The sequence below is a fragment of the Perca fluviatilis genome, chromosome 23 (genome assembly GCF_010015445.1).
Source record: "Perca fluviatilis chromosome 23, GENO_Pfluv_1.0, whole genome shotgun sequence".
NCBI lineage: Eukaryota > Metazoa > Chordata > Actinopteri > Perciformes > Percidae > Perca > Perca fluviatilis.
Window position 1 is genome coordinate 20,831,489 of NC_053134.1, and position 24,963 is coordinate 20,856,451.

The 24,963-nt window shown below is 42.0% G+C and overlaps 1 protein-coding gene and 1 long non-coding RNA gene across 3 annotated transcripts in view; one reads left to right on the top strand and one right to left on the bottom strand.

Moving 5' to 3' along the window:
* LOC120553789 overlaps positions 1-23,778 on the bottom strand; it is a 78,864-nt gene extending 55,086 nt beyond the window's left edge. The window contains exon 1 of the long non-coding RNA XR_005638201.1: positions 23,687-23,778. This is a non-coding gene — a long non-coding RNA (uncharacterized LOC120553789). The remainder of the gene's footprint in view (positions 1-23,686) is intronic.
* The window catches only part of ntf3 (neurotrophin 3), a 48,500-nt gene that overhangs the window by 15,370 nt on the left and 8,167 nt on the right, over positions 1-24,963 (top strand). The gene's annotated exons all lie outside the window — the stretch shown is intronic.

The following is a 24,963-nucleotide window of genomic DNA, read 5'->3' on the forward strand; positions in this document are numbered from 1 at the left end:
AGAGTGATCGCTGTAAAGTCTGTAAAGTCAGGAAAAGTAGGCACCTGAACATCGAGTTGGAGAAAATGCTAATTTGACATTGTGGGCTTGACAGTAGCCTTGCTGCAATACCAAAACAGTCCTAAAAACTGCACCTTCAGCATCTTGAAAGTACAGACAGGCTTATTTTTAGGAAAGAGTTTTTGATTTTGACAGTTAAAACCTCTGTTTTGATATACTGAGTACAGTGTCAGGTAGTGTAATCAGTCATTTACAGGCAACCCCTCTGTGTCTTTAAACATACCATGTCACCACACAGCAATTTGTGGCTAAATGAAACACTTTACTGTTAGCAGATGCTGCTAAGAGTGACTGCGAAGCAAAACAAAGAAGTTTTAGAAAGCCTTCCATTTGCCAAACCAAAGTAAGAAACCACATCTACAGCCAAATATTTCACAGGTCATTCGTCATCTAGCTTGTGGTACTCTGTGCTGTCAAGAGATCAAAAAGCTTGTTGTTTAGCAAAAGCAATAGGTGCAAGTCAGGATTAGTGTCCTAGATTGAGAGATGAAATATATGAGTTATTAGAGCACAAAGTGCTCACTTGCTGCATTTTGTGTCTCGCCGTTTTGAGAAGATTTCTACACAGGAGCCAAAAACACCAAAATCATATTTGGGCAAACCAGGAATGACATGCAGTATAGCAGGTGAGGCAGGAGGCTTTTCGCTGTTGCAGCTTTCGACTGTATATAAAGATGGATGACGCGTCTCCACTTCCTTCCAATGTACAAAAGTGAAGCTAAAATATCCGAGATACAAGCGCTGCCATCCAATTTTGGAGCCCGAGTCTGCGCAACAGTGATTGGACGGTGGAGCCGCGGTATAGAAGTCACGGCCATACACCCGCCCAGCCAATCGTGAGTCAATCACAGCTGTCAATCATGACGGTTCACCCCGTTTTTATAGCATCAAGTAACTAATAATAATAATTAACACTTGAACAAACATCATCGTGATAAGAACTATCTAAAATGACAGAAACTTTCTTTGGGAAAGATTTATTTGATGTGTATTGATTTTTTTAGTTTGGCCCATGCCCCCATGGAAGGGGTACACTGTAGCCAGCCAGGGGGCGATCGAGATGTTTGAGCTTCACTTATACAGTCTATGCATCAACTCCTGGTTGGAGCCTAACATGTGAGTTAGCACATATTGTATTCTGTACTGGCAGGAAAGTAAAGCAAAATAGGTGCTACCATTAAAGTTATGACTCATCGTAAGACCGTTGACCCCAAAATGGTTGTTTTGGGAACCTGAAACATCTTGAAATATTTATTTTTTAAGTATTTAAGTGTAAAAACATACATGTGCACAGAAATGTAACCTATAAACTGGTTCAGGGATGCTTTTATTCAAAGTGCCTGACAGCATAGTTAGTGCAGGTGTTTTTGGAACTGGCAGCCCAAGTGGAACAAAGACATATGAATATTTGAGGGACTAATGATGACCTACAATGAAAGCATTCAAACCCAAAACTTTACACTCACCTAAACCTAGTTTGTAGGAGGGCTGCAACTAACAATTATTTTCATTGTCGATTAATCTGTTGATTATTTTCCTGATTAATCTATAAATTGTTTGGGCTATACAATGTCAGAAAATGGTGAAAAATGTGAACTTAAAGATATTCAGTTACTGTCACAGAGGAGTGAAGAAAATATTCACAAAGCTGGAATCAGATATTTTTTCTGATTAAAAACGGACTCAAACCAATTCATTGATTATCGAATTAGTTGGCGATTAATTTAATAGTTGACAACTAATCGATAAATCTTTGCAGCTCTATTTTTTAGCATTCGCTCGGAAAAACAGGACAAAAAATACAGGTGTGAAATATAGTTAGCGGTCTAATATCCGCCATCTTTCCTTAAGAATGGGATATACAGGCAGTAAAAAAAAAAAAAAGTAGGATCTCAGTCAGATGACATGTGCCGGGAGAGCGATAAAGCAGAACAGATACTAAAGAAATTGTGTAGTGTAAAGAAATTCAACATGGCTTTTGTTCCAGAAGTTCGGTAATTGTCTGCTACTGCTGCTGTTGCTGTTGACATGCTTGTAGAAATATCGTGCAGTTCAAGGGGAGGGTTGATCATGTGCACTGCATATGACACATTGTGTTAATGACTCATTCCATCCTCATCTAAGAGGGGGTGGGGGGGTCTCCAGGGGTGTCTTTTAAGTATTTAATGGGGTCCTTTGTTACTCTGTGGTTCCATGGCCAGATGAACCTGCCAGGGGGCCTCAGGGGAGAAAACAAGCTGCTGGGCCATTGTTAAACCCCCATTCCTCCCACTCTGCGTGTTCAGTTATTCTATACTGGAATATCATCTTGTCCCAGATCTGCTGTGTGTTAATATAATAGAACACACTTTTGTGCAAAACTGAAATATTAAATGTCTAAAAAATGTATTCAAGATCAGGTAATAAAGCAGAACCTTACTTAAAATTTGCAATTAAACAACAATGGCTAACCAAACTGGCTAAATCAAAAAGTCTGCTCCCTGAATAGGGCTTAAACTCGTGGTTAAAACGAGTTGCTTGGGCAGGCTGAGACAACCTCCTCAGTGCACACTGTCAAGATCTGCTCCAGCCGTAGACCACAAGGATCTGTGGAGTCTGTGTCACAGCGTTCCTCAATACATCATTTTGCTCCTAATTCACAGTTAGAGTTTAGGTATTGTACTGTTCTCTGCAACAGGCAAAAGTCCGCCTGGCACTTTATTGGGGCCCTTTGCGTTCTGGGGCTCCAGGGCGGTTGCCCACTTTGCCCGGTTGGCAATTCAGCTCTGGCCCTTGGACCATTAATCTAAGAATACTACCACACACTTACACACACACGGAAGCAAAGTCAAAGCCACTGTTGAGCCCTACAGTCTATTTCTGTGTCTGTGATTCTATTAGGCTTGACACCGGATTAGCTCCCCTGATCTCTGCAGCTGATTCGGGTTGGTTATTATGACCTATTACTGCTCCGTCTCTCTTCAGATCCCACACTTCTCATTTGTCAACCTGCTCCTGTGTTCGGTCTTTGTTCACTCTCGGTAGAGAAGTTGTGGATTGAAGTGTTGCTGTGATATAACGTGAAGTCTACTGAAATGGAACTCCAGAGTGCTTTCAACAAACATGTTGAAACAAAAGTGCAACAAAAGAGGCTGGAACTGGACGAAAAGAGCACAAACTTCTGCTCTGTGTTTTTGTATCTAAGCCCAGTCAGAGTGGACCTTGTCAGATGTAGGGCATAATGAAAACCACATCAAAGAAATAAAGCATTGGTTTCCTTTACCCTTTGAGCGAACCGCAGAAATCCAACGCTGCGGCCTGTTGTGTAAGGCAGACATCGATAGAGGCTTTCCTGCTCTATTTTCTCCCTTCTCTTTCACACAAGGACTAAACAGGCGTGTGTCAACACTGCTGCACTCGCTTATCCAATAAACTGGGCAGGGACAGACATGTGCCACTCAGGGTTATTATCCTGAAAGTGCGCTCTGCCACCCAAACACTTGAGCAGCTGCTTTCACTCATTAGTGATCGTCTTCTGAAGGCCCGGATAAACGGAAACACCTTTCAGTGACATAGTTCTCGGTATGAGGTTACCTGCATACTGTGGCGTCTCAGTAGTACATGGTAACCTAGTCCTGCATCAGTACCGCACTTTCTCTATACTTTTAATCCAGACTCAAAGCAACACTTGGAAAGACCCTTACCACAATTGTACAAGAGGTGTGCGTTCACCTAGGAGATAGTCTAACAAAGACACTAATGACTTGCATTATGTAGGATTAAGACAAGGACTAAAAGTCAGGATATCTCAGCTTCTGCTTCTTCAAATTAGAACATTATCTTTTAAAATCAGTCTTTCACAACAACTGGGGCTGGGTATCGAACTTCAACACTTTTAGGCACCGAACGAATTGCCTCAATAGCATCGAGAAATTTCAATACCTAGTAAGGAGTAAATCTCATCAGCGTCAGTGAGCCAATAAGCATGCAGCATGCTTGTACCAAGATCTATAAATGCTTGTGATTGGCTGTCTAATGTTACACGTCGTAGAGTCATGCAGGAAAAACTATGTTGCGCGCTGAAATGGAGCTCACATGCGTGTGTGTATTTTGAGAGGCTTGACGACATTCTGTGTCGCATAGGTGTATGGAATCCATTTTAACAAAAATAAATTGTTACAATACAATTTATATTTGTTAAAATGGATTCCATAGCATTGGTATGGTAAAAACTATTCAGGTACTGGTATCAAAGTACCGTAATATTTTTAACGATACCCAGCCCTACTCACAATTCCCCTAACTTTATTGTAGAGCAATACTAACTCGCTGAAGGAAGTTTGAAATGTAAAAACATGTGTCAACCTACGACACAAAGTAGGGTTGAAACTAAGTACAAAACATTTGTACTTTGCAAAAAATTTTAGGGTATTATAATCACTTTCTTATAAGCCATGAGAGGAAATTCCAAATCTTTCTTAAAAGCATTGAAGGTTTACTGTGGAGTTCTCTGATTACATTAAGTGTTACTTACCAAAACACTTTGTGCGTACCCTTGAGGCTCTAACAATACACATGTTAAATCCATTTCCTTCCTCATAAAACAATGAACCTTATTTGTTTATATATAAGAGCGAGAGAGATTTTGGGGTGACATTTTTATGGTTTCATTAGGGATGAAAGGCAATGAAAGGGAAGAGACGAAGTGATGACATGAGTCACACCGGACACATTGCGATTTATGGATGTTGTCTTAACCCCCCACCCCCTAAGCCAAAAGGGAGCCCCCAAATTTCTTTTAAAATTTTGAAACCTGTATTGTTTATATTCATGCTTACTTGCCTGCAGTGTATTTTTTTCCTGCCTTTGCTGGCCCATTGCTGCATTTATTGGCATGTTGTAGAGCAGTGGAATAATGTTGGCAGGAAAGTGTATTGTGTGTCCGCATGCGAGTTGTGAGGCGAAATCACACAAATTAATCTAAAATTGTAGTTTTGTATTGTACTAGTTTTTTTATTTATTTATTTTTTTAACCTGGGTTTGTTTGAGACCTGCCAAGGGGCGAGAGCATGATTTGTGAGGGGGTCAATCTTGAAGAAAGAGCCAAGTTCGTTTGATACTTGCTATTGTGGGTTTGAGGAAATGGATGGATTTGCTGACAGACAGTAACCAGCTATAAAGTCTTTTGTCCTGCCAGCACCTCTGGTTGGCTCGCCAAGACAGTACGAAACTGAACTGTAATTTCACTACTTATTACTCCATCTAAAGCTTGGAAATAACAGAAAGTCATACCAATGTTAGATTGTAAGTTTCCTTTGCTCAACTCCATACAATGGCCCATTACTGTACCAAGTCACATTGGACATTTAAGGTTTAAATGGGGATCTCTTATAAAAAAAAAAAACAACACTCAACTTTTCAGCATTTGCTGCAAGTACAGACCTCCATTGGAAGAAAAACCTCTGTTTGGCACTGACTGGTTGTCTTTAGCGTATAAATGATTTACAATTGTGTAATTAGATATGTGTACCGGGAATAGTGATCACATATTCAGAGAATCAACAGGAATATTCTCTCTTTCTTCTCTCCCTTTATTTACGTAGGCTAGTCAGACTCACTGCAAGGTGTGTGTTCTTGTCTGTTTTTCTCTGTCAGGTGAAGGAATGTGTACATTGAGGTATGTAGCCTACATTTGTATTGACATGTACTCTGTGTCAGAATTTACACTCCTACACACACCAGGCACTTTGACCTCAACATGCTCACTAATCTTTCCCTTTCCACACCAGCTTTTAGTACACAGCTCATACACTCTTTAACATCACTTTCATTCTCTTAAACGCACACACAAACACACACACACACCACACCAAAGACACTTGCTTTTGAAACCACACTACACAAACTAGTTTGCTGTAGGGATAATGCTGATGACTCACCTGGCTGGAGACGGCAAAACATTCAGAGGGTAATTCACTGTTATGATTGGAACTCTGCCCTTCCCTTCACTTAACACCCTGGGGGTGAAAAGAGAGCAAGTTGGGAGGTGGAGGAAGACAATTGAGGATAAGCTGCCTTTCTTACCAGCCTAAATCACAAAGTGGGGGTATTTGCTCGGATAAAATGTGGTGGTGGCTATGATCACTCCTCTGCCCACAGGAAATGGGAAATTGCACAATTTAGCGAAATATAAACTATGAGATGTCTTGAAGGAATAGTTAAGCATTTTGGGAAATACACTTATTTGTCTTCTTGCCAAGGGTCACATGAACAAATTCTCATTGGGCAGACAATCGCTGGTGTTACTTTTATAATGCCGTGTGTCCACCAAAGTGTTTTTCCCAGCTGAAAGTGCCCAGAATTCGACAAGTTAAGTTGACCAAGATTTTCTTTGGTTGACTACACCCCTAGTTGCTGTGCCTGGTGTCTGTTCAGTTTTTCTGTGTTGATGAATTATAGTTTCCAGTACAAATACTTGGCTGGCAACTGAGCTACAGACCGGATCTCTCTATCTTTCATTTTCGCTCCCGGTCTGTGCAGTAACATCTGGAGTCAATTGGGACAGTATTAGGGCTCAGACATCGGCGGGTGAAAATCCCTCTGGAGGATTTGCTGGTTTGGCATACTGCTCGCTAAGCCCCATCACTAAGCGCCCTGACTGCATCATCAGCGGGGTCTCCACGGTAACTGCAACGCACACCGTCCATGGCCACCTTCTCAGTTTGATACAGTTGGGGTTTCCTGAGCCAGCAGGTTTCTGGTTGGAGGCGCGAGGTCTCAACAAATGGGTCAGGGGTGTATTTTTGGTTTTAGTTAATTAGACTTTTATTACCTGGTGCAATAGGATTATGAAAGACCAATACAATTTATTCCTAATTCCACATTTAATTTTTGTGCCAAAAGCCCCACTGCATTTGGACTGCTGTTTAGAGTGTTTAAGGAAATCTGGGCAGACACCATCGGTGGTCTACACTGGACCGAACAGTTGTGTCTTTCAGCCCAGTGTGTGTTTACTAAAGTCGGGTTCAGGGAACCTCAGGCACTGACGCATGTCATTGGGGTCTGAATATTTATTTAGAGAGGCGACACAGGGCGTTTTTTGTAGGACAACTGGCTATATTTTGTTATATGTCCTTAAAACTTAAATTTATTTATAATCGTATTTAGCTTGCATTAAAGGTCCCGTGACATGGTGCTCTTTGGATGCTTTTATATAGACCTTAGAGGTCCCCTAATACTGTATCTGAAGTCTCTTTTATATAGACCTTAGTGGTCCCCTAATACTGTATCTGAAGTCTCTTTTATATAGACCTTAGTGGTCCTCTAATACTATATCTGAAGTCTCTTTTATATAGACCTTAGTGGTCCTCTAATACTATATCTGAAGTCTCTTTCCCGAAATTCAGCCTTGGTGCAGAATTACAGCCACTAGAGCCAGTCCCACAATGAGCTTTCCTTAGGATGTGCCATTTCTGTGTCTGTAGCTATTGAGGAGGAGAGAGGGGGGGCAAGGTGGAGGGTGGGGGTGTGGCCTTGACCAACTGCCACTTTGCTTGTTTGAAAGCCATGATGTCTCTCTCTTTCTCATGGGAGGACCAAATTCTCTGGGCGGGCAAAGCAGAGAAAGGGGAGGTAACCTTGCTCCTTATGACCTCATAAGGAGGAGATTCCAGATCGGCCCATCTGAGCTTTCATTTTCTCAAAGGCAGAGCAGGATACCCAGGGCTCGGTTTACACCTATCACCATTTCTAGTCATTGGGGGACCATTTTTATTAATATTAACTCATATTAATGTTAAAAAAAAACTCATAAAGTGAAATTTTCATGCCATGGGACCTTTAAATGTTACTTTACTGCTACTTTAATAACCCTTGTGTTTGCTGCATTGTTTCTTCTGTCCTGTCTGTCTCCCCTGTGTATGTGTTTTATTTTAGTGGCCGTCTTATTTTGAAACTCGTTAATTTTTGCAGTTGTTTTAAGTATGTACGTAATAGGTCTGGCAAACCCGGTTCCTTTTAAGGATTCGGGTTATTCTGAGTCACTCGCTAAACTGAACCGGGCTGTGCGAGTCACTTGAATCACTTGAGTCAGTATTGCTAAATTGCTGGCTGATTCGCGGGATTGACTGACTCGCGCGAGCATTGACAACTCACGAGTCATCGAGGGCTCGCGAGTCTGCGAGGCGAGCTTGCAATATTTTGGACGGTCTGCATCAACCTAATTGCATTTTAACATACTACATTTATACACCAAACCTACAGTAGGCCTAGCTAGGCTACGTGCAGAACATTGTATGTTGTTTCAGAAGTGAAAGAATGGCTTTTGTTGTGGATTTGCTTTACCCTGAGCTCAAGGAGAGACTTCACTCGCTCGTCTGAATCAGATCCACTCATGACAGCGTAGCCGGCTGATTTGCGGGATTGACTGACTCGCACGAGCAGCGATAACTCGCGAGTCATCGAGGGCTCGCAAGTTCTAGAGTGAATCCCATGGTCTGCGAGCTTCCGGCTGTGAGTCTGCGGGTCGGATAACCTGTCTCAGACTGTCTCTCTGCTCACTCAGTCGCTTGAGTTGACTTGTGGAGTTGTTGTTGCCTACGAAATTGTTATAAAGCTTTTTGCAGCTAAGATGGCTAGGACTAGTAGTAGCTAATGTTGCAAGAGGTTCGTGTGTGGCGCCGCTATCATTTTAGATTGAATTGTAGTAGGACTCAACTGATCCGAGTTAATGATACTAGAGACTCGCGATTCGTGAGTCAATTTAAAGACTCGGCTTAAAGATCCGAGTGAATCACGACTCAAACCGGTTTAGTACATAATTCTCCATTAAAGTGTAAATAACATGATGCACTTTTGTTCTTGTTATCATGTGAAACTAAACTAACCACAGTTTTTCTCAGCAGTGATTCTGGTTAGTGTGCTAGTATTAAAGAGTGCAGGGAGTGGCACTTTTCTTCATCACTTTGCTAAAGGAAGACACTCAGCACTTCCTAAGTAAAAAAACTGTTTTTTTTGTTTTTGTTTAACTTTAAATGCTGATAATTTATATTTCTACATCTGAAAAACTTGTAATACTTACTTGTGCTAAAGAATAATGTTTTTACAGTGTAGCTGTCTTCTGATAAGGATTGAGACAGATTTGTGCAGGGAGAAAAAAAAATTATAGAGGCAGATGGTGTGAATGGAGGGTGAATAAGGGCATTTTCCCTCAATCACACCGCTGCTGTTATTTGATTGTTTTTAGGGAAGGCGCTATTCTTTTTTTTGTTCCTCCATCAAATGTAGCCTAAGAATAACACTTTCATTTACCTTTTGCAGATCTGCCAAAGTTTGATTTGCCATGCTCCTATTTAAATACACTTGTAACACACTAAAATTACTTGGAGGCGGAAATGTTAAGTACACCGCCTCCACAGCCTTTACAATGACGGTTTTGACGGTTATACCTTTATTAAAGTGACACGTTTTTAGCATCCAATGCCGATCCTGTGTAGACTTGAACGATGGATGTTAAAACTTTGTTTTGTCCACTGATAATATATAACAGTTTCACCCAAATGACTGCTTCTGTCTGTTTAGCTCATACAGTTAATTATTTATTGTTGGTGGTGTCACGATATTTGATATAAAAAAAAGATGTAGGGTTGTGTACAGTCTGCAGATCTCTGCACTGACGAATGATTTCACAAGGTTTAATTTGATGCCAGGATGAATAGATGATGTTTGACCGTTCATAATGTCTGCCATTATTTCTTATTTATTTCCATTTGGACATTAAGATTTTTGTCTGAGACTAAAATAGTAACTTGAATGTGCAAAAGTCTGAGTTTGTTTGCTTCCTTTCCTTCTGTAGTGTTTGACAGCAGTTGGCTTGCCTTATTAAGCATTACTGCCAGCAGATTACCAGACTGGCGTCCCAGTTACAGTTAGTTAGTTCAGAGGTAAGACAGTGATTTGCTGATCACTGTCGTTTTCATTCCAACTTCTTAAAATAGCTTAATCTTCTCTCACCTTTATTTCGCACCAAGCCTCTTTTTGCCTCCCGGCCATATTCAAATGTCAATTTCTCCTCTTACTACTGCCTCTCCTGATTGTCCTAGTAAATACATTTTTTTTAGGTTTGTTTCTTTTCTTCCTCTTATTCCTCCAAATTCTCTGAATGCTTCCACAGCACTAATTCCATCAAAACAGTCATGTCATACGCTCACTTTGCTGCTCTCAGTTTCTCTTTTTTAACAGAAATGTTTTCATACAATTAATTTCTTCTTTGCCATCCATCCATCCTTCCATCCATCCATCCATCGTCATCCACCTTATCCGTGGTCTTTGCTGTACTTCTGATTTCCTGATGTTTTTTCTGAGGCAGGCTTGCCGAGGCAGCAGCGGACATCGGGAGATGGCTAAACCGACTGTACATCTCCGGGTCTGTCAGCGCTGTGTCTCCGCAGAAAAGTGGAGGGAGCTAGCAGCCCCCGCCAAATGAGCCAAATAAGTTGTCATTCATCTGGCGGGAACACTGTGCTGTCCTATGCTGTGACAAGAGTGTGTAAATGAAACATTAAGTTGTTACAAATTGTACAAATTGTGTGATCTGTCTGTGTAATTTTGACAGAGGTCAGCCGGAAGAAAAAGCGTTGGCAGAGCGCCACCTACTGGAGCGGAGGTAGAGTTACTCCTGTCATTCTCCCCATTCTTCCCCGCTCATGTATACAGGGAGAACTGGCATAACCCGCTTATTCACTTAACCGGGTTAAGACCATATCCCGGGTTACTGCTGTGCGTGTAAACGTACTGACTGTTCGGGGGGGAAAGGCAAAGTGGAGCGCCTGACATGACTCTGTTGCCGTGCTGATGGAATTAGTGCTGTAGAAATGGACATTTCACTGAATGTATCAAGACAACAGGGAAACATGGTGGACGTTTTGAGTTAGCATTACCTGTGGAACATGGGGAATTAGAAATGAACAACCTGTTCTCGCTCCCAAATCGTCAAATACAGCAGCTTGGTCAGTGGCCCTCAGTGTCCGATACCGACGCAGCCCTTTAGGGACTGTAGGACACGCCCCTGGCTTCAACCGCAGAGATGTGAGATGACGTAGTATAAAGAGTCTGCATAGGGAAAAGGGATGGCTCATACACACAACTTTCACCCAGAAGACCTATAGCTATTCATGTCCCATGTGAAACCAAAAGTCAACATTGACTTACGTATGTCGTCACGTACATAAGTTACGTAACAAACCTGCTTATTTTAACCCAAACCACAATCGTTTTTTTTCTAAATCTAACCAAACCCTGCACGTTAAAAAGTTACCCAGAGGGTTAAAAAAAATGAGGTCAAGGGGGCCCAACCAAGTGTACGTATGTGCAGAGTTGGGAGTGAGAATGTGTTAAAATGAAGGGCTGTCTCTAATATAAGAGGTAAAGGCCACTATTGTAAAAAATGTACTGTAATGTAGGAGATACAGAGTCTAAGCAGGTAGAATAGGTAGGTTTTGAGATATATTTTCAATGTTGTTGCTGACTTTACGAAATTTTTGTTAAACTTTATATTTATTTATATATTTTTTTACTGTTACTATTTACTGTATGGCGCATTTTTATGACATTGTCCTGGACCTCTGACCTTACTGTATGTATACTGCAACTGACATACGGATCTTTAGTAAAACAAGGTTTGTGTACCTGAATGCTCCTCTATGATCACCAGCTAGTTGCGAACTGTGTCTATCTGCTGGTTGGGGCTAAGCAGGTAGTGTACAGCGGGTTTATGCAGCTGCCTGCTACTGCTGAATATGAGGTTATTCAGACTGAGAAAAACCAAAACAATTAACTAAAAGATGCTAAAATGCAGCTGTAATTTTTCCTTCTTTCCTTCCTTTTTCTTCCCCTCTGATCCTCCTATTCCCCATCTTGGCCTATATCCACTGGTTGGCTCCCTTTCTGCTGCTTTGCTGCCAGACATCGACCAGGCTGCCTCTGTCAATACTTCACGTTAATCAGGCTGGTGTCTGTCTTGTTCTAACACGCTACTCTACTACTGCCGGTAGACACCACTTTTTCTTGTCATGCCCTTTACACCAGAATATAGTTGAGTGGTGTGTGTTCAACTATTCTTGCCAATTAGGGGCATGTTATCACCAGCCCCCAATGAGGTTACATTACAGCTGCACTGAAATCTATCACGTACACACAGATACCACTCTACCGCCTCTCACCCTGTAGATGGTAAACTGAGAATAAAAACATGACTTTTTTTTTTAGTGTGAATTGCTGCATTTATATTGTATGCATATTAGGGGTTGACGCACACACTGTATAATGGGCGCTTTTCCATTACATGGTACCGGCTCGACTCGCCTCGACTCTACTCTACTCGCCTTTTTTGGTTTTCCATTACGAAAAAAAGTCCCTGGTACCTGCTAACAGGTACTTTTTTTAGTACCACCTCAGTCGAGGTTCCAATCGGAAAGAATCATCACTGATCACTGCTAGCGACAGACGGGGGTGTCCTGAACCAACCCAGCATTTTTAAATAGTTTAGCCAGCGGTGGTTGTTTGCTGCCTCCAGCTTCTTTTGAAACGTTTTTCTTGGTCCTGCAGAGGCTCCACACAGAGCTTTCTCCGTAGCATACAAGTGGCCTGATGTTTATACTTCTCCGCTGGTGTGTGCGACGAGCCGGCGTGTGTGTGTGTGTGTGTGTGTGTGTGTGTGTGTGTGTGTGGGGAGTGGGTGATAGAGCGAGGGATCAGTCAGAGAGTGACAGCGATTAGCTCCGGAGCGAGTAGCGACTCTAGAGTCATAGTGAGAGAAACAAAGTGTCTCCTCTGTGCTTTCTGACCACGGTGGGAAATCTGGAGCAGTAAAAGTTATCCCTCTCCTTGATTTCATGTTGTTTATGGAGAAGGAGAACCAGGAAATGAGTCAGGGGAAATGCAACGCTACCAAGCCACGCCCACGGCAGTCGCTATGACGACCAGCCACGCTGAGGCGGTACTAAAATCTGCAATGGAAAGCGGACTTAGAGTGCGTCGAGTTGAGCCGAGGCAAGTAGAGTCGAGGCAAGTCGAGCGGGTACCATGTAATGGAAAAACGCCATAAGTGAAGCCAAAACATCTGGAACGCCCCCTGGTGGCTAGCTACATTATAGGTCATAAACCCCATCCCCTCCATGTTAGCGGATTTGGAGCATGGGCCAAATTAAGAAAACTCTAAGTACACGTCAAATACATTTTCTGTCATTTTAGGTAGTTGTTATCACGCTGATGTTTGTGCAAGTGTTAATTTTTCTGATAAGTTTGGCTTTTACTAGTTATTTGATGCTATAAAAACGGGGTGAAACATCATGAGTGACGGGTGTATGGGCAGTACTTTGATACCGAGGCTCCATCGCCTGATCACTACTGTCTGGCTCCAAAATTAAAAGATGGCGGTGCCCTTATCCGTGAGATTTGGGTTTTATTTTTGTACAGTGGGAGGAAGTGGAGACACGTCGACGGTCTTAATATACAGCCGATGATGCCTATTCGTGGGAGGGATGGGGTGGATTACCTCTAAAACTAAAACAAAGGAGGATTCATCCCACTGCCTTGCCCCAACATTCTGCTGCTGATGCTCCAGGTGATATTCCAAATATTTTCTGATTTCTGATCGCAGAAATATTAAATTTCTGTGTTTGCGTTGAAGCGATGAGGTCGGTGTTGGCTGTGGTTTGTTTGAATTGGCCTGCAGTTCTGTACTGTCTCCAGACACACACACACACACACACACACACAAAGAGTCTCCGCACATATTTAGTCAGATACACACACAGATAGGGGTGTTGTTTTTGAAGCTTATTGGTGGGTGCACACACACCTGCTGCTGGGCTGTATCTTTTGCTCTATGGTTATCTTGGCACCTGGTCTGATAAACTGTAGATTTAGAGAGATAATGTGCATGCACTTGCTCATGTAAGAGTCGCACACACACACACACACACACACACACACACACACACACATACATACACACACACACCTACCTTTCTCTGTGTGTCCTTCTCTATGTATTTAAGGCCGCTCTTTCATGTGTGTTACGTTTACATCCTCATGCTGGGCCAAATCACTCATAAATTCAGACACAAACCAAACAGATTTCAGATGCCGTTCAACCATGCAAACAAAGATATATGGATAAATAGATGGATGGATGGATGGATGGATGGAACAGCTGTTAAAAAGGGCATCTGAAACTGTTTAGTGATCAGCATTGTCCGCTCTAAACTATAGCTTCAAAGATTAACCGATTAATTGATTAGTTGTCAATTATTAAATTAACTGCCAATCAACTTTGAGTCATTTTTTAAGAAAGAAAAGTTAAAAGTCTTTGATTCCAGCTTGTAACATGGGAACATTTCTAGTTTTTTTTTACTCAAAACTGAATATTTTTGAGTTGTGGACAAAACATGACATTTGAGGACATCATCTTGGGCTTTGGAAAACACTCATGGACATTGTTTACCAGTTCCTGTCATTTAAAAAACCAAACAACTAATTGATTTATCCGAGAAAATTATTGAAAAAATAGAAAATGAAAATAATCATTGGTTGCAGCCCTACTCTAAACACAGACAGCCTTTCCCATTTATGTACACCCTGAAAATAATATGCAGACTTTTAATCATTTACATATTAACTGGCATGGATTTTCATTACATTTGGGAGGAAGTTTAAATGCATGTGGAATTGTGCCTGGGACTCGGGGGCATGTATCTCATCCCTGTGAATAAATCTCAACACGATATAATGGTGCTTGACCTGCACGTGCACATGAAAAACACAAAGTCAGTGCAGTGCGCCACTGCTGAGGAAACCTGTCCGTGCTCCTGCTAAGACGCTGCCAAGCTGAGGCTGATTATCTGCATCAATCCCTCGGGAGTCCAAAGCTCAGAGGGTCATGAGCCTGCAGCTTCTACCGGTGGCTTCCCCCAGACTGCATGAAAGTGACACATTTTTGCAAATGTATCGACCCATCTCACAGTTGTGCCTTCTTACTATAATTTACATTATGTGCATTTCTCTGTGCGGCAGCTCTAAGATTCCACTCAAGCTTGAACCGGATTAACAGCTTCAGTGAGCGTGGAGAGCAGGCAAGCCAAGGATCTGGGCAATTTACCCAGCTGTGTTTGCAGGAGAATGATTAGCACTGGTATTTTCAGTCCCTCCAGAAAAACGCGATTATGCGATCGCATTTATGCGGGGGTCACATTTTTTTTCAAATATGCCGCACTTTTGCCGTATAAATTGCCCATTTCCGCGCAAAATATGCGGGGCTTGCATGATTTCATAATCCTCACATTTTTGTTGCAAAAAAGTCACGTATATCTTAGCAGAAAGTTAAAAAATGTTGCGTTTACTTCACACAAGAGCAGCCATTTTCCCCTGTTGCCATGGGAACGTTATGAAGTGACGTAATTATGCGACGTGAACATCATCGGAAAGCAGAGTGTTGGGGGAAATCACTTTTTTTTCTCTTTTTCATCAAACCGCAGTTTTTGCAAGTTCCCGCAATTTCATCGCATAAAATTGCATAAATATCCCGCATATTCCATCGCATTTTTTAAGAAAACGTGCCGCATAATCAAGGATTTTTGCCCGCAACAATCACAAAAAACTTCCGCATTTTTCTGGAAGGACTGTATTTTGAACATCTATATTAATAGTGGAGATTGTGTTTTCAATGCTCAACAATGTTCAGTATCTTCAATATTTTGGACAGGATTTGTAAAGCAAATTCGACTGATTCTGTGAAACAAGGAGGTTATCAGGGACATGGCAACCCGAACACGCTGAAAATCATTGGGCCTTTCCCAATTCCTAAATTTGTACCTCTTTCGACTCCTCAATCCTCCGGCTTGTGAGCCAGAAATCGATCTCATTGAGTCATCTTGAAGGATGTCCCAATTACTAAAATTGCACAGCAAGGATCGAGGAGCTAGGCTCTAGGAGACTCCCCAGAGGAGCTATAATCAAGGATACACCGGTGTATACTATGCAGAAGTCATTTGACCCGTGGCACGTTTGTTAAATGCCTGTTGCCTCAAGTCCTCTCTCCTTGCGTCTCTTCCTCAACTCCTCGGCTTGAACCTCCTGTGGGCAGGACTAAGACCCGAGGAGAGGAATCGGGGATGCACAAACTGGGAATCGGACATGGCTATGGTGTTGGAAGTGGTTGAAAAGGACATCAGAGGGGGCAACCGCCCCAAAAAAAAGACTCCAATGCGAGACTTTTGGGATTGTACCACTGAAAGTAACAAAATAACTCAGCCTTAATTGTGACAGACTTTTTTTCCCTTTTTGTAAAATATCACTTCAGCAATAATGTGAAAATAATTGTATTTTAATATATGGAACTATAGACTGAACCCCTTCCATTATCCCCACTCTCTCTCCTATACTCCCTCCCCCTCCTCTTCTCTCCTATTTCTTTCTCCCTATTGATGATGTATCACTTTCTTGTTCCTTGTACTGCTGACAGTGACCATGAAGGAAGAAGACTTATCATCATATTCTTTATTCAGGACACACACAAATGGTCCATAGCACAATACAAAAACATAGCAAAATACAAACAGATACAAGATAACTTATGTCGGTCGCAACGCGTTGGTCATTTTAAATGCATATTGCCATTGTCAAACAAAGGCCTTTTAATTTGGTCACAACAGTGTGCCTTGGGTTGTTTTTGAAGGAGACTTGCATTTGAGACCAGATTCTACCCATGCAATGAGCCCTTCACAAGATGGACTAAGCAGGTTCAGAGTTTGTGGGGTTTGTGTAAGAATTACATAATGCACTTCCTGTGTGCGAAAATGGCTTAAGAGAAGGATGAAAGCACAAGCCGATAGAGCAAGGAAAGAGGAGAAAGGATGAATATGAGCAGATAGACGTGTGAGATGATGAGCGGATGAAGAAGGGATAATGTTGGGAGGGGGGGCTGGACACAGACCTAATGGGCCTTGAGCCTCCTAAGCTGAACATATGAAGGAAGCAAAGGGGGTGAGACAAACATTGCTAACTTTGTTCTTCTTGAAAATAAAATAAAATTTCCTCCGTGAATATTTTTACTTCTATTTTGGCAAGAAAGCTTCCATTCTGACATGTCCCCACAGATGCCTTCTGGGATCATTTCGATTTGACCTGAAAAGCTTCCGATTAATCTGTTAAATATAATGCAGGTCTTGTGATGGTGGGTCGGGTGCAGTTTTGGTTATTGAATAATGTAGAAATTGTAGAAGCAAAAATAAAAAAACATAAGGATTTACTGATTAGAGAAAAAAAAAAAAGGAGAGAGGGGAAACGGGGAGAAAAAGTGAGACGAACATTGAAAGTAGTTTCACTGTACGGTAAATATAAAAGGTACTGGTTAGCTTAGCTCAGCATAAAGACTAAAAACAGGGGGAAACAGCTAGCTTGGCTCTTTCCAACTTTTGTCACCAGTTGATGCATTATATTTTATTTTGTATAATTTGTACAAAAACTAAAGTGCCATTTGAGGGTACTGGTCCCAGCCAAAAAATAGTCTTGCACATAACCCCCAAATAACACACTATATCTCATTAAGCAAATGAGCTATAATGTGTCAATTAGAGAGGTGCTGATAGGTGGATTTTGTTTCCTTTGGACAGAGTTGGACATGTGCTTGCAGAACATGATTCAAATACATTTTTCAAATATGAAAACTCAAAAGTCTGTTGAATTCACATGTCATTTGCAAGTTTTCCGCATGCAGAAAAAAAATGTAACAGTCACATGCCCAACCACAAACCAGCCATCCAACTGTGATTAATTGCCCTTACTAGTACAGTGCCCGTTGAAAATGTGCCTGTTTGGAACGGGTCCATTGCTTGGCTTGTGGTATTGCTGTTTGTAGAATTCTTCAAAACCAAATTCTACCCCAAAATTACTTACAGAAGGAGCCCAAACCACTTAATATGCAACTCCACTGTATAGCCTGCTACTAACTTACAGATTTACCTGACAGAGAACACTGCAGATTCAGAGTGTAATCACAATGAAAATGTGGAGTAATCAGACATTAGCGTCATGGGCTCATGGCAGTGCGCGACCCACCTGGCCCGTTATGAGAGCTAATCAGCGTATATCTGCTCTCATCAACCACCAGAACCGGGCTGTTTATGTGTGTGTGGCGCAGAGAGAGAGAGAAAGAGAGAGACACAAAGTGTTGTCTCGTGTCATATGATCGTTAACCATCAGAGGTGTTAATTTCCATACAGGTTTAGTGGCTTGACGGTTAATGGTGAAGTAGTGGATTTGATGTATTTTGGCGACGGTAATGTTATTAGTGTTGTAAGTTAGCAGTAGACTTAATTAACCCGACCCAGGGTGAGTATGATGAAAACGGATGGGTCTGCCCGGTTCAGCTCTGAGATTTTCTCGCATTCTTGATTACGTTATGTTCTGCCTCGGTTTAGAAGTGGTGAATGAAGGCTACAGCTCACAGCAACTTAATACTATATAGTCTTTGGCTGAGTGAGGGTTAGATGGATTGGTGCAGCGGCACTAGCACTACATCCTTATTCGGACTGTTATGTTGAATACGAAACTGAGTCTTAAGGCTAATCTTTCAATTTTCCGGTCAATTACGTTCAAACCCTCATCTATGGTCATGAGCTCTGGGTAGCGACTGAGAGGACGAGGCAGCACATTCAGTGCTTGAAATGCATTTCCTTTGCAGAGCGTCTGAAACAATAGCTGTCGGTCTACAATTTTGTTATATGGTAACATTGTTGTGAGCGGGAACGGTTTTAAAACCGAGACGTGTAAGACTTGGCTGCCAGAAAGAAACCATTGTTTCATCAATGTTTACCTATTGGGGTCTTCGAGGTTGCTTTTCTATTTCTGTTTTGGCTGCGAGGCTCACTTTACTGATCTTCTAGGCTGCGGTTAACCTGAATTTGGTTGGATTGAGTTCATCATTGCATGTGAGTGAGATTGAAATATGTTTTAAGTGCTGTCATATAGATGTAGATGTTTTGGGGTGGACTTGCAAAGACAACCAGTATGGAAAATGATACATTATCATTGGCTATGGGGATATATGTACAGTACGGGATACATGATTCTATTTAGGTAGAAGAGGAAATTAACTGTATGTGATATACATTTACTTTGTTGACTGAACCATTACATGGTAACAAAATCATTAGACTACGTCCTGGTGTTCATCCACCAGCCTCCAACTGGCTGATGCTTTATTTTGCACCACAGGAAAATATTTAGTGCATCCGCTGGCATGAGAAGGGCTTTAGACACGCATTTTTACACAATACGTAGGTAGCGGCAGCAGAACCTTTGGTGCCGCTTGTCCCCAACTCTCACTGCTTAAAATAGAGATGGCAATTTTATTGTGTTTGGGGAGACTTTTATTTAGCAGTATTTATGCGTAGCTGTTTACCTTGCACAACGGCTGGATTGTTGCGATATTGCTATATCACACGAGAATGGTGGGGTCAGATATCACACGACAATCAATCTTATCGGGTTCCAAGTAATGTGTCTGTGTCCTAGGTAGCTGGGGTGGGAGGGCAATGGGGAGGCGACTGTTCATTCAAAACAATGGCGGCTCCTACTGGTAGTCGTTGAGATATTTTAGTCTTGACCAAAGTGGTGGAACAACAGACCAGAGATGCTCAAAAGTCTCTCAGCTAGAGTCCAAGTCAAGTCTCAAGTCTCTGAGCTAGACTCCAAGTCAAGTCTCAAGTCTCTGAGCTAGACTCCAAGTCAAGTCTCAAGTCTTATAATGAGTGTTGTATCACCTGCTGCGTTCTATTCAGGCTGCTCAGAACACTGCATAGCTATATATAAATAAGTCCTAGCATGTAATATGTTATTAGGACTCGTTTATTTATTATTATACAGTATCAGCTTTGATTAGTTGTCTGGTATATAATCAGTGTTCGATGTATTTGAGCCGGAATCCTTTATCTTGAAACCACATATTTAGCATTCAGCGATTCTTTCGTCTGGGCCTTGTGGTCTGAGGTCTTTATTACATTTTTATTTAATTACAGAACTTTCAACCCTGAACAGGTGCAGTGTATCAGCTTGACATTTTTTGTTCCGGTGTTGTTGTTTTTTGCACAAACGGAAATATTCACCTTGTTTTATCGTCCCATTCATCATTTAGGCAGATTTCTGGCTGGAGAACCAAAGTAATCATCTAAGATGATTATTTAGACGTTGTCTGGTATACTGGCATCAGAAATTGCCAGTGAACATTTAGCCAATATACAGTACGTGTTAAGTGAACAGGAGTCACATGAGGCGTTGTGGTGGTGTGGGGCGACATAGCCCCAAAAACTGTGCATTCCAGTTTCACCCAGTTCTGTGACTAACTTCAGGCCACAGTACCATCTGAATGTCACATGAAAATTATATTTTCCTTGAGCAAGAGCAAAAAGCTCAGAGGCACGTGGTAAATTTGTTGTAAACATGCTGATTGCTGTGTCGAATCCCCTCTTGTTTGAGGGGAAAAGTCAGTTTCAAGGAAAAGAGATACTGATGATGACCCCACCCTAAAACGACAGGCTGGTAATGAGCAGCATGTTATGAATTTCCTGTCCTAAACACTGAAACTCCAGAGAATCTCTGAAGACCTGTAGATGAATATGACGAATCCTGAGTTGCCTGAGGCTTCAGATGTTTCTTCTTGCCCAAACCTGCTCCTTTAGTCATTTACAGTATGTCCACAGCACAGGTAACCAAATCGCTCTGAATCTGATTTTTGGTAATAACCACAGCTAAAGGATTACATGGCCTCCTTTGTTTTGAAACTTGCTCAGACCTCAAGCTTGAGGCAGTGCTGCTTCTAGTACTTCCAGCAAATGTGACATTTTGGAGTAACAAAGTAAGAAAAGTAACACGCAACAACCACAAAAGGTAACCTTATCTGATTTCAGTTTCAACTGACAGCAGGGTCAACAATTACAGAGATTAAAGGTTGGGGTATGCCAGCAGCTTAGGCAAAAATAGTATTTTGGGCGGGCCAGTACAAAAGTGAGTGGGCCATTTTCAAAAAGACGTAGAAGCAAAAAGGACAAACTGAAAAAAAACAGCAACAATTTGACCTTCCAACATACAGCATTACAACAGCAACAGCAGCACTGTCTCCAACATGTTCAACCAACACAACAATATAGACTAAAACCTGTCGATTGTAACCTATTCAGGCTAAAATATATTTGCACCGGCAGAACCAGCAGCACTGGCTATAAAATTATAAATTTTATAAAATGTTAAAAGCAACTAAACATGAACCCAAACAGCAGAGAAGGTGTTTACATACTGAATGACAGAATAGCCTACATCAGACAGAAATCGCACATGTAACATATCCTTTGTGCATTCTTAACAGCATTGTTGCTTCCGGACTACGGTCAGATCATGAGCAGCGAATGCGCTACCAGCAGTAAAAGAAAATCAAAGAATGAAAAACTTCCAGCCAAGCATTGTTTGAATTATGAAAAGATATAATGAAAAGTGGCCAGCAAGGCGCCAAATCTTAAGACAGTGTATCGAGTCCACGGCAGCGACAGGATCAAAGAAAACTAAAAACGTCACTCACAGACAAGTTATCTTCTTATTTAATGCGGTTTCAGCTAGAAGCCATCATCATCATCATCATCATCATCATCAGTGTTCAAGATTTCTTACTAAATAGGAAGGGTACTAGGTTACTTAAATAATAATGCAAGAAGCATGAAACATGTTTTACTTAATGTGTACCTCTGTGAGGGCCAGCACTCAAAGAAACTCCTCTCTGGCTGATGGGCTGTCAGCTGCGCTGGGGAAGTGTCTGCACATGCTGCAGACATTTACACTAGCAACCAACTATGTTCCAAAGGCTTCCTAATTGTTTGACCTTGTTTTGTTTTAATCAGAAGAGAAGACACATTAAAACACACACAACTAGTTTTGTTACCGTTTCTTTTTTTTTTACATACATTTGAATATTTTTCATAACAAAACGTATTTTGATCAAACTTGGCTGGACGGGCCAGTGAGTAAAGTGGGCGGGCCAGTGCCGCGCTGGCCCATGACTGACTACGCGCCTGGGGTATGCTTGTAACAAACGGAGGGCTGTTCTGTTCAAACACGTTCAAGCCTAAGTTGTTAATACCTGTTCCGAAAGGACACATTTAAGGGCAGAGCCAAAAGCCTGTCTTGAATCTATGAATCGTACTAATGGGAATCTCTCTTCTTCGGTATTCGCTGATGCTGCACACAAATTTGACGAAATGTAGTTTGTGAAGAATGAACTACATGTCTTGTATCCGGACAAGAATCCTGATTTAAACACTTTCGTTTACATGTAGTCACATACGGTGTATGCTTCTCTGTTAGCCATATCACTAATCGGATTGCAATCTGTCTTGGTTTTATCAGGCTACTTACAAGTCAGGATAAGTACTACTCCATTCCAGGACTCCAGTTTGGGATATTACATATATTCTGTATAACGTAAATCATTAACATTTCAAATTAATCATATACACTTTATCAGATTTGGTGTTTGTAGATACATAGCTTTACACAACTACTCATATGATCCTTTCTGTTAACCTGTTTATATTTTTTGCCATTGGGTATGTTTTGAATTTGCACTCTATATACTGTATTTGCACTCTTTTCTACTTTTTACTGCAACTGCTGCACAACAACTTCCCTCGGGATAGATAAAATCACATCTCTTTTAATCCGAGTCGGTTCATGCTGCTCAGAGTAATCACAGTCCACGGCCTCTCTCTCTCTCCTCTCTCTCTCTCGCTCTCTCTCTCTCTCTCAGCCGTGAGCAGCAGGCAGTTAGCCGACCCAAGAAAAGCACAGCGGCCTTTTGCGAAAAGTTGAGACCGACTACATTTTTGGAGAAACGCAACCAGGCTCCACTCTGCGTTGGCTAATCATGTAACCGGCGATCAAACTTGTCAGTGTGTTTGGAGCTCTGGTTTGAGGCGGTGTGAGAATCGTGTACAGTAAACAGGAAGTATCGCGGCCTTTATCGCTGCCACAGGTAGGTTTTAAAACGAAACACAGGCACTGAACTGCCGGGGAGTTTGTGTAACAGCTGAATGTTTCCTGCACGAACAAAGCGCTCGCCATGTCTCGCTCGTCTCTTTTTCTTTCTCCCTCTCTCTTGTGAAATAAAGCTGCCTTCAAGTGCGGTCGGAAACGTCAAGGTCTTTAAACGATCTGACGGAAAACAGTAATTGTGAAATATAAAAGTCTACTTGAGCTATATTGGGGTGGGTTAAAGAACCCAACAGGACGTCACACAAATGGGCCGTTTCATTGACACTCCCCCCCCCACCGCACAACCCTTCTTTTGGTCCGAATGCACCGTGACGGCGAACGGCTGTGCGTAATGCCACTGCTGACGCAGCACTAGCTGGCTGACTCCTTCTGACTCATGCAGTAGGAACCACTTGATTTGACATACAGCAGAGTTTTATAGGAGCGGAGCACACATTTTAAACGTCAATACAATCAAATCGATCATATTGATTTAATTGTGGGAGGCAAAAATCGTGATTGCGATTAATATTCGATTAATCGTGCGGCCCTACAGCAAAGTCTGCCCAAATACCTTCTTTGTCTTCCCATCGATGGGTCTCGTCGTCTTGCGTGTTAATGCTGCCTCCAGATCTGAGTCTCATCCAAAGACAGACTGAAAGACAGGGAAACAAGCAAACAGTCTGTCATTCATTATCAGCTCTGTGGTCACACATTCAAACAGAATATGCTACAGACTGTGTCTGTAAATAGGTTCACCTTGATGCCTATTAAACAGGTGGATTGATAATATCCTGACAATCTGTGGCTGCACACCAATGTATTTTATCCTCTGCGAGCATTAACATCTGTCAGCCTTGTTCTTTTCCCTTTCATCTCTCTCACACGTACAGTACTCTTTGACTTTCAATGACCACATTTATTCCCTAACCTTAAACCAACACCTAACCCTTAACTCAAGTCCTCAAATAACTCCTTGCCGAGGTGAGGACGGGCAAAGTTTCTTCAATGTGGGAGGGGTTTCTTAATTTTCCAGTCCTTGTGCAAACATTTGTTACTACAATGTGCATAGAAATGCAGTAGCGCGCACACACACACACACACACACACACACACACACACACACACACACACACACACACACACAGTCTCATTATCAACCTGCCCACTACAAATTATCGCTCAGTTAGACATTAGCCTGGTCCTACCAGACTCTCTGTAAATTTCATTTGTCCAGAGAGTCTGGCCACTCTCCATTGATAAGTGTTAACTTCCTTGAAGGCGGGTACTCTGTTGAAGTTTAAAACTATTGGATCTGCCCAGAGCCACTCTGGATCTGCCATAACCGATCGCTAACGTTTTGGTCTTGACGTCGGCTTAGCATCGCTAGCCTTAGCCAACTCCTTCACCACTAACGGAGCGAGCTGGAAAATCAAACGTTTCCCAAACCCTGTGGGGCGGAGGGCCACAACATCACGGCCACCAACACAACTCAGCAAAGATTGGTCTTGCTTGGGCTTTAACTTCTGGATATTCGGCAGCTTTGCCACAACGGACCGAATGGCTTCGCTCGCATCTTTCTCCGCCGCCATTACGGAACTACAAGTCAAACTAGCGCACGACCTCAACGTCATCGTTCTCAGCCGCTCCCTCTGTTCGCAGATTGGACCAGTAAAGATTTGCCGGAGAAAACCCGCAAATATACGGCAAACCCAGACGGTGTACTGAAGGGAAATGAAAATTGAGCGGAAGTATGTAGGAGGGCGGAGCCAGGCTAAGACATTATGGCTAATAATCAAAATCCATACAGACAAAATGAATGGAATTTTCACTTGCGGAACCACGCTGTTG